Below are 12,758 nucleotides of genomic sequence, written 5' to 3' on the forward strand. Positions count from 1 at the left end.
ACTGTCTGCCACCCTAGCTCCAGGTTCAGTGTGAAATGCTGTACCAAAGGAACAGGGAGAGAAGGGGAGAGCAGAACATGTGATGTCTGTCTCTGCACACATGCACACACGCACACATGCATGCACACAGGGGTGAGGGGTGAGGGGTGGGACAGACGGAGGGAGACAGAGGGGGAGGCAGGGAGGGAGGGAGGGAAGGAGGGAGGGAGGGAGGGAGAGAGGGAGGGCAAGAGAGGCTATAGACTCAAAGATCATGCAAAGGGCTTAAGGCGGACAGCAGCTATGTTTGTACTTCATTACTCCATGCATCCCTTTTTTAAGTGACGTTGCCTTCATCTTTGGAAGTCCACATGAAAGACAAACAACTGGGGCCAACGAATGGATAGGGCTCTTATCTCTGGCCAGGTTCGCCTCATCCCCTTAAAAGTTGGCCCGGTAACATTTTTCCAGAGAGGTCCTGGTATGCTTATGTAGTGGACATGCAGTAAGATTGAAGACTTTTGGACAAGGCCACCTCCAAGGCTCCACCACCTCACAGAGAGCATCACCAAAGATAAGTTAGACCAAGCCTAATGCCTGAGTGCGCCAAGGACAGGACAAGGTGGCTTCCCCGCAATGGACAGCCCCATGAGTCCCTTAGTATCCATCCCCCTTTAAAGGATGTCTTTAGGAAACGCGTATTTCCTACTTACTCCATTCATTTCCGTGTCATTCCTCTCAAAACATTGGTGCTATCTGGGGACCAAATGTTGAACACATGAGTCTAAGTCACTGCGTCTCATCAACCCGTTTTGGTAATCCTAGCATTAGTATTTCCTGGGTCAGGGAAACATGTGTGGAGGTACTTCCCACCTTCCCTGGATCATGTGGCTCCAGAGAAAGGTGGCACCTGGCCAGACATCTGAGCTGCCCCCTTACCCAACAACACTGGACGAGCAGAGCATCAGAGGACCGGGCTGTCTCGGCCTCATTTGTTGGAGGAAGTGAAGCAGAAGCAAGCAGAGAGAAGACCCAGTCATTAATTCTGTGTTACCTAATAAACAGGATGCACAGTTGACTGACAGACTGGAAACCAATAGAAATACTGATTTTTGTCTGTGCCCTTGAGTGTGTACAGAAGAATCTCTCTCTCTCTCTCTCTCTCTCTCTCTCTCTCTCTCTCTCTCTCTCTCTCTCTCTCTCTCTTTGTACCCATGCTCTGCTTTGAATAATTCCGAGAGAAGTCCAAACCTACTTCCACTCAGATGTGTAAGTTAAGGGGCTCCACGTGCTCTCTTGCCAAATTTGCTAACATAAGTGAGATTTCATGAACTCATTGATTGACTCAGCTTATCTTCTCTTTAAGAGTTCACACTTCCTCTATGTCGATTACTTATTATAAAAAAGTAAGTGGCAGAGCATTTTAAGGCAATGATCTAACACTAATATACCTTTGGTTCCTTGGTGAGCTATAGTTACTAGGACTAACCCATTGGTAATGAGAAGATTGTTCTCAAAGGAGAAAAAATAAGTTCAAGTCACATCTCCCAGGAAAACTGTATCAGATTCAGCCTTGGCCCCGGGGCCTAATCTGTACCCACGTGGAATGTCCACACACAAACTACCCTGTATGTGCCATGTATATCAGCATCGCTGTGCCATAGACACCAGTGTGCACAGGTCTTTGTGAGACCCACACCCTCAGACAATCCCCCTCATGATGCAGGAGCTCACTGACATTAACTTGAAGGAAACGATCTGTAGGAGATAGATGAGTGATGGGAAAATGGAAAACAGTCATTTAAATATGCCTGAGGCATCAGAAAACAAATAAAGAGTAAATATAATTGCAGAAAGAGTGACCCTAACAGCCTACTCCACAGACAAGGAGAACACAATTGTTCTACATTAAAAGCTTTCAGGTTGGGGGGAGAAATGGGGGAAAAAATAGGCTCTTTGTGTTTGATTCTGGAAACATATATTACGCTCACACTGAGAGCTGGCGGGCAGATGGTTGAAACTCATACAAAGAATATTAAATCTATTTGGAACCCTCTTGCCCTCCTGATACAACACTACAGATGCCCAGAGGGCAAGGCAGTGAGCTCACAAATGCCTACAAATCACTCCGACTCTGTCGCTAACTGAGAGATCCTCACAGCATCCATGAGTACCCCATCCATCACAGCTGGTCACATGGGGGGGCTTCTCTCTTCCCTCTCTTCCTCCCTCCCTCCCCTTTCCTCCCTCCCCCTCTCTCTCCTCCCTCCCCCCTCTCTGTTACACACACACACACACACACACACACACACACACACACACACACACAGACACACACACACACCTCCTCATGTTTGTACCGGTTTCTGCCATTCTAGCCAGTTATAAAATAAAATGGCGCATGGAAAGAGCCCCTGCATACATCGTCAAGGGGTTCAGATAGATGTTACAATTGGCAGAAACTTATCAGTATATACTATAAATAAAGTCTAGAAGTGATGAAGAGTACACACTTTACTTTGTCCAGCTGTCCTTCACTTGGTGAATCCACCAATGGGCTGTCATCCAACAACACAGTGAAGAAGATACGTTCTACTAATTCCACCTGGAAATAATGAATCTGGGCTAGAAGGAAGTCACCCAAAAGAAAATGGCACATCCCTACTGCCTGGCGTGGGCACCTAAAGGTGAGTGGCTTATGAAGACTTGAACAGTAAGGTGTTTTTGAGTCCGACTACTTATGGGACAGTTCACCAGCCTAGATCATTGGTACTTCCAGGATCTGGTTATAAACGCAGAAACCTGGGACAAAGCCAGGCCTCTAACATCAGAACCTGTGTTTCAGGAAACCTCCCCTGGTGGGTTTGCTCTCTCCCGACACTATCTAGAGCAACAGCTCCAGGTGTGGCGACTGCAGTTCAGAAGGAAAAACGATCAAATTTACTCAGTTTGTTTTAAAAATCTTTGTTTTATTTTTCATCACGAACTCAAAGCGGAAAGGAATTGAGCAGCTCCATGATTTGCCATTTAGCTTGATAAAGGTACATGTATGAAACTCTACGTGTACTGAAAGAATGACTCAACTCCTTTTAAACCAGTGGGACTGTTTACTTAAAAATGAGAGGCCACCTCTTCTGTATAAGTTTAAGCGCTGACATAGTCCTCCACTGTGATGGGCTGACTAGATGTCCTCTGCTTCCTCCTAGGTTGCTAACACATATGCCCTGGGGTACAGTGTAATCAGCGTGCTACTCATTTGTGACACTAGATGACAGGGGATAAGGGAGCACGCTGCCTGTGGTCATCTGTGAACCTGTCACTACGCCATGCCATAGGCACACAGCGTGAGACCCCCATGGTCATCCTCATGGTCTGCATAATGTGCTAAGTGTCATGAAGGAAAGTGCAAGAGGACCATGGGAAGTCTGGAGAGCCAAGGAAAACCTCCACGAGGAAGGGATATCAGCGTGGAGACCTTGTCATGACAGGACACTCAGGCAGAGGCACCAAATGTGAAATGGCCTGCATACAGAGGGACTGGAAGCAGAGTAGAGCCCAGTGATGAGTGGTATAGCCAGATGCTGGTGGTCAGCCGGGGATAGCAGGAGCGGGTGGGGCTAGCGGAGCAGATGGGGTTGTCTGCAGTCAAGTGAAGTATTTTTACATTTCATCAAATAACACTCGTGAGCCCAAGGTGATGTCCTAACCTGGATTCTTTTAAAAAGCAGATCTCGGAACAAAGAGTGCAAAGAGATCGTTTGTTTGAAAAACAAAATAAGGATCAAGGTAAAGGGGTTAACGAAGTATGACAATGCAGCGAGGCAAGCCAGGGCGAAGGTTGTTAAGGGATCCTGTGGGCTGAATTCTGGAAAGGACCTGCTGAAACACGCTTCAGAACGCTCCCGCCGGGAAGCAAGGAAGCTGAACACATATGCAGCCAGCTCCCAACCCACGCTGCTAAGAGATGATCCTGGGGTGTGGGGAACTGTTCAGTAGGTGTCTCAGCCAGTGTTCTGTTGCTGTAAAGAGAAAAAGCATTTAATCGGGGCGTGCTTACAGTTTCAGAGGCTTAGTCCATCGTCATTGTTGGGGGCGTGGCAGCGTGCAGTCAGGCGGACTTGATACTGGAGAAGGAGTTCTACATCCACAGAAGAGAGATACTGGGCCTGGCTTCGGCTTTCGAGACCTCAAAGTGCCCGCCCCCCCCCCCCCCCGCTTCCCCCCTATCCCTCCACCCCACCCCACCCCACCCCCTGTGCTACACTTCCTCCAGAAGTCACCTCCTAATCCTTCTCAAGTGGTACCACGCCCTGATAACTAAGCACTCAAATACATGAGGCAGTGGAAGCCGTTCAAATTCAAACTACCACATTAGGGGGGGAAAAGTGGCTTGTTCTGCAGACCTGAAAAGCTGGCCCTCCTGTCTGTAATCTCAGCACTTCTCATGACAGGAGAACTGGAGACAGGGGAAACAGAACTAACCAAAGTTCATGTAGGCAGCCTAGTGGCAGAAACAAGGGAGACCCTGACTCGAAACAAGGTGAAAGATGAGAACAGACTTCCCAGAAGTTGTCCTCTGATCACCGTACATGGACTGTGGCATGTATGTGGTCACATGCACACATACTAAATTAATTAATTAAAATATAGATGCTCCTAAAATATTAAAGCTCACTGTGTATGTAATATGAGGAAAAGCCTGTGATCAAAGAGGGACAGAGTGCCCTGCCCCCCCATCCCCCCACCCCCCCACCCCACCCCCCGGGCCTCCAGGCATAGGCATTCCAGTTTGGACAGGAATGTCCTAGTTTTAACATTGACCCTGAAGCCTCTGGCATCTTGGGTGATTGTCACTCTATGGTAAGAGCCATTTCAGGTAGCTTTAGAAGCAGGTCAAGAGCATGTGGGTGGGACACCTATCGGTGGCATCTACAAAGTGCCATTGAAAGATCAGACAGCTTCACCTGTCTAGAACCTGAAATAGCGATAACATTTTTTGTCGCCATGAAGAGAGTAGCAATGGTGAGTCCCAGTGTGGCTACAAGAACCTGGGCATCAGGAAGCTCGGAATGCGGAAGCTCGGAATGCGGCCCGCGTGCGTCCTTGCCTCTGATAACGCCTATGGTAGTGTCCCCCCTGGTGCTTCGACAACTCGGCACAAACAACTGGCTTAAAATGCCACAGACTTGAGAAAGTCATATCCCACTCTCCTCTCAAGTGTGGAGAGTGTTCTGTCCATTGGCTAGATCTGGGTAGGGGTTTAAAGTTTACCTCCTGTATTGTCCTTGGCTGGTTGCCTTAGTTTAAGCGGGACCCCTGGGCCCAAATCTGCCTATCATAATGTTCTACAGAGGAAGGACAGCAGGTTACCGAGAAGAGACTTGATACCCTATGAGCATATACAGGGGGAGGTAATCCCCCTCAGGAACAGTCGTAGGGGAGGGGAATAAGGGGAAAATGGGAGGGAGGGAAGAATGGGAGGATACAAGGGATGGGATAACCATTGAGATGTAACAAGAATAAATTAATTTAAAAAAAATGCCACAGACTTCTTATCTTGTATGTAGCTCTAGAGGTCAGAAATCAAAAATGGCTCAGCAAGACCATGCGCCTTTAGTGAACTACGTGGGAAGATCCATTTCCTTCGGTGCCCAGCTCCTGGTGACTGGCGGTGACTGGCTTGCAGCCCCACGTCACTCTGGTTTCTTCCTCCTCGTTGTATCTTGAGATTCTGACCATCCTATCACTCCCTCGGAAGTCCCTTGTGCTTATACTTTTGTGTTACAATATGAATAATCCAAGATACTCTCCATCTTAACACTCAAGGACCAAGCAGGTCAACAAAACACCTTTTGTCATGTGAATTGATATATTCACTTGTTTTTTTAGGATACTGTGGGTGTCTTGTGAAGGGATAGAATATTGTCTATTAGTTCTTGGTTATAAACTGTAACCTAAGAATGAAATCTTTCTAATCCTTTTTTTTTTTTTTTTTAATCTCTACGTAACAGCATGTTCTGGTGCTTTGTATTTGATTGTTAATTATGTTGCTCCCCAAGGTCTGATTGCTGGTCCTGTCTTTAGGAGGAGCCACTCACATACTCCATGTAACCTTGCCTCCCTGATTGGCTGAATCAAAGGCCTGCACCTGGGCAGGGCAGAAATGAGGGGCGGAGCTAAGGTTCGAGGGCTTGGAGGCGGAGAGCCGTACTGCAGGAGGGAAAAAGAAGTCACCACGGGTTAGCTTGAAGAGAACCATGTGGCCCTGGAGGAGTGAACTCTGAGCCTGGCATGGAGAGGAGCCGCCCCGATGGAAAACATGTGCAAGTGTTTATGGACTACGGCTGGGAAGGAGCCCGGATAGAAATGATTAAAGCAGTTGCCATGGGATGTGGGACTTGGAGATAAAAGGGAGCTTAGGAGGTTAGTGTTTGCCCAGCCCCAGGTAAAATAAGGCTTATTCTAAAATCAGGTGTCTATATCTTTTATTGATTATGACTGCAGGTTAGATAATACCACCATAATATGTATAGGCTTTTAACAGTAAACATTATTAGCCAATTTTGTGTTTTCAGCAGCATCTCTATCACATACTGGACTTGAGGGAGAGGTATGAAGTAGTAAGGAAGACATTCTGTGTCCCGGTGGAACCGGCATTCTGGGAGAAGAGGCAGTAAACCTCAAAGTTCCGTAGAGAGGAGGCTGACTGTAGACTACGGGCTTCGGGGTGGAAGAGAGAGCACCATAGGCCAAAGGAGGGGACAGTATTGGAGCAGAGACCACAGGGGAAACCTAGAGAGCCGGTGTTAGTCAAGACAGGCTCAGGGCCTGGACTTGGAGCCGGAATGAAGCCTGTCCCCAGAACCTTCATCAGACCTCCATCACTAACCCACCTTGAAGGAGATGCTTGCTGAGTGAAATAACATATAGAGTGTAAAGAATAATCTTGATTCTCTTTCTCGTAAGGTTGTGTGTGAGGTTTGGAAGGGCAAGTGGAGGAATGGAGTTGAATAGGAGAGGTTTGTTTGCCATAAAGCACCATCGGAAGCTACGATATTGCTCCCAATATGAACGAGCGCTCTCTTCAGTGTTGAGCCATGCTGATTCAGACCCGAAGGGGACAGGATGCTCCTAGCTTTTCTTCTTATTTCCTTCGAAATTAGCTCAGTTATTTTAAAAGCTCAATTGGACTTTTTGTTGTTGTTTTTCAGTTTACACTCTCATATTGCACTCCAGAATTTCCACTCTCTGGCTCCTAAAACACCCTACACATACCCTCCTGGGGCTTTGCCCTTTCATCAGAAAACCAAAGCTATGGTAAACAGGTGACCTCTGTCCCTGCTGTGGGCCAAGGACCACGACCAATGTCTGCTGATTAAAACCCCATCAAAGGGACTGGGCACAAGGCTCAGTCCTTCTCAAGAGAAAGGGAAAAGCCATCTGGAAAGTCCCCAGCATCATTATGACAGCTACAAATTGCCAATTATTAATGGCTCCCAATTCAGCAGCCAGACTCAAACCAGCACTCGATTTGTTAGGGAAATGCCAGACACAAGCAATTTTAGCCCAGAAAAGGGCAAATGCACCCGCCCAACGGCCCTCCTCCAAGCAGTTCAAAGGTTCCAAATCCTGCTGCTGTAGAAGGTGACTCGTTAACAGGGGGGGGGGGGGGTGGAGACGATGCTTCAAGCGGCAGCTCATGACTAAATCATACAATGGAACACCTTCTCGTTGACCTTGAATTATGCATTCAAACAATGCGTCCTGGCATTCAAGCTGCAATCATGGAAGACACGATTAATGGGAACATTCCTCAGAGTGGTGTGGGAAATAGAAATACAATTTGGTAGAGGAGGGTCTCTTGTGTTTTTCATGAGAGCATTTTAAAAGTTGGTTACAACCTTCTCCCGTGAATCTGAAGGTTATTTAACAAGACACAAAATGACAAATACAGTCTGGTAACTTAACTGTTATGGATATTCAGCCTAAACTTCTAGCTTCGTAAGTTAATATAAGGTATTCTATCTTAGTATAGTCATCTTAACATTATATTGCTCCACATATGAAAGTTCCATGGCCCCAGCCCTATAGGAAACACCAAGATTCTGGACATTTATAATTGTACTTGACACAGACCTAATACTGTAACCAAGAAGCCAGGAGATTTCTTTTTCAACCGCCCAGACTAAGCTGAGCTGAATGCTTTACAAGCCATAGATCACGGGTCTGTTGGACAACCTTACAGGTTAAATGATGCAAGCAATTTTAGTGCAGGCCAGTGTGGTGGTGCCCACTGAAATGAAATGCAAGCCCGTACCTGAGGGGAGATGTTCAGGCTGATCCATGGAGGATTTAACCATAAGTCACTCGTTAAGAGTTAATGGAGCAGGGCTCTTAAATTCCAGATCACACCTCAGAATTTTACTGCTGTGAGAAGGTGGACCAAGGCAGGCGGCACCAGCCGTGACCTGGGGAAATTAGCGGTAGATAAAATGATTTCACCTGTTCAAATCAGAGAAGGACTAAAGGCGTAATCTCTATTTTTCCCTCAACTGTCAACGCAGGGCGGTTTATACAGGGACTCATGTGGCATTCATCAAGAGCTGCCTTCTGCTACAAGGGGCTTTAATACCTTTGCTGATGCTGTTAGAGAAGACAGATGTGTTTAATCTGATTGGAGCATTACAGAGTGCGTACATGTATTGCAACATCATGTGGCATACTATCAGTGTGAGAATGTTTATGGTTTTGTGTATTCATTTAAAATAAAACTTAAAAAAAATAAATAACCCTACCTTAGGGGCTGGCAAACGGGCTGAGTCTGTAAAGTGCTTGTCACACAAGTATGGGGATCTGAGTCAGGATCCCTGCATGAATTTGAAAAGCCAGGCACAGCGGCATGCGCCTACCCATAAGCCCGATATTACCAAGGTAGAGACTGGAGGAGCCTGGGTCTTCCTGGACAGCCAGGCTAACTGGAGCCAGTGATGTCCAGGTTCAGTGAGAGGCTCTGTCTCAGAACTAATATGGAGAGCAACTGACAAAGACAATTGAGGTCAACATCTGGTTTTTCACATACCTGTGTACATATATGCCTATATGCATATAGCATATGCAAGCAGAAGCCCTAGGTGCACACACAGGAGCACATACACACATACAAGCACACACTACTAACAACTACTTTATTCTACATCTATTCCATCACCTAAACATGTAACAAAACTGTCCAGGCCGACATGGAAGGAAGTGACGTCTTACATACATCCTTCCATCTCTCTAAATGGAGCTTAATGTTTTAGTCATAGCTGCTCAGTAAATAATCCTTGATGGTGTAAAAAGTAAAAGGAAGGACGAGGAAAAAAGCAATTACACACAAGAAACAAAAAGAAGTGAAGGAACAACTCTAAACACTTCTCTTATTATTTCAACAAAGTGAGCTTGTCCACTCCCCTCCCTGAGTTAAATCAATCCACGTCTAGACCCTTGGGTCACTGAAAGAGTGGGGTTATTCAGCCTGCGGTTAGCATAAAGCTGTCAACCACAGTGGTGCTTAGACTTGCTCAGCTAACAGCAAGACATGACAACCGGAGTTTTATTTAAGGGTTCTCTTGAATGGCATCCTAGTGGAATAAGATAAAGAAATCACCTCCGCAGGCACACGTTACTAATGAGGGGTGACGTTAATTGGGTGTGCGGGCAACGGGACCGACTCATGGCTCACAGAACCACTCAACGTCATTAGCAAGATTCAAAACCCCAAGGCTGTTCTGTCACAGCAACTCATAACTTCCTGCGGGAGTTGACAATCATTCCTGAGGAGGATTGATTTGGTGAATTAGGTATCAGAGAGATTTGCTAACACATAGGCCATCTCTCTTCTCTTCCAGTAATAGCTACACAGACCACAGCCCAGAATGGATATTTCCTGTACATTGGCTGCTCATAACTGCTTTAAACAGGTATCCCCCATGTCTCGAAGATGAGGAAACTCAAGGTTACGAAATATTTTGAAGATCACATAGCAGTCCAATGGCAGAGTCAGGACTAAAAGCTGCCTCTAGCCTCTGAATTCTGTGTCTTTATGGGGGACCACAGCGCATGTCCTGAGTCTTCCACTCTGAAGGCAGCCTGGGAAGGACTTGTTACTGCATCTCTCCTGCTTGGGGGAGGAGGAGTCGGGCCAGAGAGAATCTGATCACACTCGGACCCTCCCTAATCTATGACTTGGAATTTCACAAAGCGTTATTACTGCTCTTGATATTGCAGCAAAGCACAGGCACTGTTCCCAAAGTTGGGTTACATTAAAAAGGTGAAGGAAGCTGAGCTCACATGGGACCCAATTAGTTAGTGTACTAAAAGAGGTATCCAAAACGCCAGCTTATAAGACAAGGAGACAAACAAAAGATAGAGTTTGTCTGTTTGGTTTTTGGTTAATTGTAAATAAGTAAGGTCATTTTACTGTAATAAATTGACAAATAAAAACATCACTCAGCTGGTTTAAGGTAGGTACTCAGATACTGGCCCAGTCCCAGTCCCAAACTTTACCTTTCTCAGTGAACTTCTCCACAGTTACAGCTACCGTTCTGAATCCAAGGACTTTACTTAAGGTTTTACACTTTCACTGTCAATTATATTTTTATTCATCTATCCTACACACACACACACACACACACACACACACACACACACACACACACACACATGACGGAGCTGAAACTAAGAAAATAAATGTATCTAGTTTGACATCCTCTTTCTCAGCATCCTATTCTTCCTCCCAAATTACAAGAATGGTTTGTTTGAGGCTTTGAAAGGAAAATTGTTTCTGTGCAATATCACTGTTCCTACCATGTCAGCTGACACTTACTGTGAGTGAGGTTGTTTTAGCTCAGAAAAAAATTGTTCCTGCTTGAAATTTGCAGGCACAGACCAACTTCAGGTCACAGCCCAGAAGGAAGCCTTGTGACTTCCTTCGTTCTTTTTACCCCCTTGGTTTTTCAAGACAGGGTTTCTCTGTATAGCCTTGGCTGTCCTGCACTCACTTTATAGACCAGGCTGGCCTCAAACTCACAGAGGTCCACCTGCCTCTGCCTCCCAAGTGCTGGGATTAAGGGCATGTGCCACCACCACCCAGCAGACTTCTTTCTTATGACACATCTTCTTGGCAGTTTTGATTTATTTGATTTGATGTTAAAAACGCAGGTTTTATTCTCAAAGTGATTTGGGGGAAATAAAACATACAAGCAACTTAGCTTTAATTCTGGAATATTGAAAAAAAATAAACACATGTCAGAACTTCTGTGAAGGGCTGAACTTGCAAATACTTGTCAGTTTACATTCTTAGCCATAAGGGCATCGAGGCAAAGGAAAGTGTGTTTGTTCAAGCATCACAAGTTACCACTACCACTGGATTCCTGCAGGGTCCCTGAGCCACGTGACTTCATCCACTTCCCCAATGGCAGGAAACCCAGTGAGGATTGCAGAATTCCACAAAGTCAGGAGTAAGCAAAAAGGAAATTAAAAATTGTGAGAAAGGGGGCATTAAACAGACTTCGCTCGTTTGTTTTAATTAGCATAGCTGAATTTTAATTATCGCAATACTTCACCAGGCACTAGTAAATGTGCTGAGACCATCTTGTAAAATTAACAGAGCTTTAACACGACAGGACCTTGTTTAATTTTATTCTATTCTTCATTTGTTTGGGGTTTTCTTTTTAAGTAATTTAAGCAAGAAGTGGGGGTATTGGGAGCATACAACTAGAACAGGATGAGTGAATTCGTTTGACCGTGATCTCCGCCGTGAAGGCAGGAACGCCTCTGCCCTGTTTGTTAGCTACTGTTCTGGCATGGTTAATAACTGGTGCCTGGACGCCTGTAATCATCAGCAAACAGTACTTCTGCTTGTCTCCTTAAAAGGACTATAAGTTCACAAAGGCCGAGATCAGAACTGTTTGCTCACACACTTCTGTCAGCAGAAGTCTGAGTCAGTCCATAGCAAGCATGCTCTCCCAGGAGCAGCACCACTCGGCGCCTCTCACCGCAAGCCACAACAGCCTAGACAAGAGGTCACATTGGTGCATCCCCAGAGGCCCAACCCTCACGCCCACAGGACAAATGATAAAATAAGTACATTTGAAAATAGCAGTTGTCCCTAACTGTCATAGAATGGCTACTCTCTTTGCCAATGCGTTCATGAGACTAACACAGGGAATATAAATGTAGCCAGTCAAGGCCTATACACTCCTCAAACCTCAGTGGGTGTTCTCATGTGCGCATACTTGCGTCACGGCGCTTTCTATCACCAGGGAGTCTACAGATGTCTGGAAAACAACACTGTGTCTTGTGACTCCTGAATGCTTCTTTTCAGCTCTCATTGACCAGGCCCTGGATGATGACGCTACCTGCCTGCGTCTTTGGTTTGTTTTTGTTTTTGTTTTTGTTTTGTTTTTTGTCTTTTTGGTTTGTTTGGTTGGTTGTTTGGTTGGTTGGTTTTGGTTTTTTTGGTTTTGTTCTTCTTGTTGTTTTTTTTTATCACTATGTCCTTGATAGAGCTACTTAATTCAGACCATTACTTGGCTGACCTGGAGCAGAATGTCTCTGACAAGCATACAAGTGGCACACCTCAAACTCAGTGGCATTTCCCTAACCCATTAACTCCAGCCATGTCTGAAGTCAGGAGCCTGAGTGGATGAGCATTTCCTTTGCTGTTTGTTTCTTTCTTGCTCAGAACCACACCAACACATTAGGTTCTGCACGGAAACAGGGTTTCTGGAACATGA

General features: G+C 45.7%; 1 long non-coding RNA gene across 1 annotated transcript in view; it reads right to left on the reverse strand.

Moving 5' to 3' along the window:
- Positions 1-3,835: 3,835 nt before the first annotated feature.
- Positions 3,836-12,758, reverse strand: part of LOC311585421 — a 37,931-nt gene continuing 29,008 nt past the window's right edge. The window contains exon 4 of the long non-coding RNA XR_014775223.1: positions 3,836-3,998. This is a non-coding gene — a long non-coding RNA (uncharacterized lncRNA). The remainder of the gene's footprint in view (positions 3,999-12,758) is intronic.

The sequence above is a fragment of the Acomys minous genome (assembly GCF_964271855.1).
Source record: "Acomys minous genome assembly, chromosome: 15".
In the NCBI taxonomy this organism is placed as follows: Eukaryota; Metazoa; Chordata; class Mammalia; order Rodentia; family Muridae; genus Acomys; species Acomys minous.